The sequence below is a fragment of the Gavialis gangeticus genome, unplaced genomic scaffold, assembly GCF_001723915.1.
Source record: "Gavialis gangeticus isolate Ggan-Ray unplaced genomic scaffold, GavGan_comp1, whole genome shotgun sequence".
In the NCBI taxonomy this organism is placed as follows: Eukaryota; Metazoa; Chordata; order Crocodylia; family Gavialidae; genus Gavialis; species Gavialis gangeticus.
The window spans coordinates 29,927,526-29,929,448 of record NW_017729008.1 but is presented as its reverse complement, the minus strand read 5'-3'; the positions used below and the strand labels follow the sequence as shown (position 1 = coordinate 29,929,448).

The 1,923-nt window shown below is 41.3% G+C and overlaps 1 long non-coding RNA gene across 1 annotated transcript in view; it reads right to left on the bottom strand.

Moving 5' to 3' along the window:
- The window catches only part of LOC109292314, a 2,423-nt gene continuing 500 nt past the window's right edge, over positions 1-1,923 (bottom strand). The window contains exon 2 of the long non-coding RNA XR_002096102.1: positions 1-1,898. This is a non-coding gene — a long non-coding RNA (uncharacterized LOC109292314). The remainder of the gene's footprint in view (positions 1,899-1,923) is intronic.

Sequence of the window (1,923 nt, the reverse complement as noted above, 5' to 3'; positions counted from 1 at the left end):
TGTGAGCATTTTGGTGTTTTCCATTTCATTTCAGCTATGTCCATATCTTACTTCTGTTTGATTTCTGCAGATTTTCTTGCTCAATGTTTGTGAATATTGATGGTTGTGGCTGTGACTAAATTATAGGCTTAATCAAGAAGCAAAATCCAATTTGTGATTAACCAAAATTCATTGCAGATAGAAATAAAGTAGTTTATAACCATCCAATCAGGCAACAGAAACAATCATGTAGTGGTGACTGATCCCACAGTTGCAAGAGCAAACTCTGAATACTGATGGCTGGATTAAAAATCAATAAGTCTACTAACAGAGCGAGGTGCTATTCAGCTTGACTGAATGAGTACTTAATACAGTTGAGTTTGTAGGCTTAAATCTGTGTGTGTAACACGCTTGCCACATGCATCTTTGTTCCTCAACTGGTGCCGGACCAGGTAAAGAAGCTCTAGTCTACTACTGCTTCTAAGGTAATGGATGGCAATGTTTCTAGATGCATCGTTTTCCTGGTTTAATCCCCAGAGATGACATGCAGGCTTGGAACAGATGTTGCATTTGTCCTGGGATCAGCTGTGCCCGTGTTTGTTCCAGAACAGAGAAGTCACAGGATCGGTGTGTACACACATTGCCCTTCCAGTCAGGAATTAGCAAGCGGCTGAATGCCCTGCCGCTTTTCTGCCATTGATCCAATGATGCAATCCCAGGACAACTGTTCAGATGCACTTTCCTAGGACAAACTATTAGCTCTTATCCTGTGAATCTTTTCAGGGTTTGTCTCGGGACAACAGACATAGACATCTGAATGATCTCTTTGTTCCAGGAGAAAATGGTTTCTCCCGGGACACATGCGTCATCTTTTTGTAACCCCAGAGACACTTAGCAGAAGGGAAGCACCTGTGACTGATTTCTGCAGGATGACTGACATTAGCATCAGGTTTTGAATATTAGGATGATTACTAGCTTCTGAAATTTTCCTGAACAGAGATACTCATTAGCAAGAGACCTTGAATCCTTTCAAGTTTCCAAATCAGCCTCTGAACAACTTCCACGTTTTAGGTTTCACTCTCCTTTGACTGACTTCTATTATGAAGACTTCCTTCCCTTCTCAAAACAACCCAAACAACAAGTATATACACAGCTTGCAGGTGCAGGCTTTCACTTAGGAAGTTTCCCCTTGTGGGTTTTGCTGGCTGCAGCTGGCTGCCTGATCACAGCCGGGAATTTCTGTGTCAATGCCCAAAATGTATCTAACAGCTGTGTCATCCCACAGACTGTCCTGATTTCTATTAAATAATTTTAAAAGGCCATTCCTCCCACTCCCCACCCCTTAAACTTCACAAGAAATGCAATTTAATCAGGTCACTCTAAACCAAAGCACTGGTGATTAAGATGATGAGTATTTTATGACATCTCCAAAAGCAATTGTTTGCCTCCCTGGATGAAGTCAATGGCAGCTGTTAGGTATTGAGCACTTTTGAAAATCACTCAGGAGAATTTTTTTTTGCAAAAATCTTGTTGATCTTATAAAAGATATTTCTACCATGAGTCCTGATTGCCTTTTCCTCTAAACCAGTATGGCTATAAGCTGGATAGCTTTGAAAATCAGGGCATTTGTTCAAATGCATTAACTGTGGATGTAAGAGCTTTGATAATCTTGGCCCAGCAAAACATCTTGTGAAGGTGAGGGAGTTTCCTAGGAGTGCTGTCTTGTGATACGCAAACCCTGGTGTGACAAAAAACTCTAGGTGGCTGAGTTCGGGCCTTCAAGTCTTGCAGCGAACACTTTGTGGGGGCATAGTGTGAGCAAGCTTTGATATAAATATGTTCTGCAAATACAGGCAGTCCTTGACTTACAGCATTTCGAGTTACAGCGTTTCACACTTACATCGTTTATAAATTGACACCTTGTTTCAACTTTCTGACATCAGT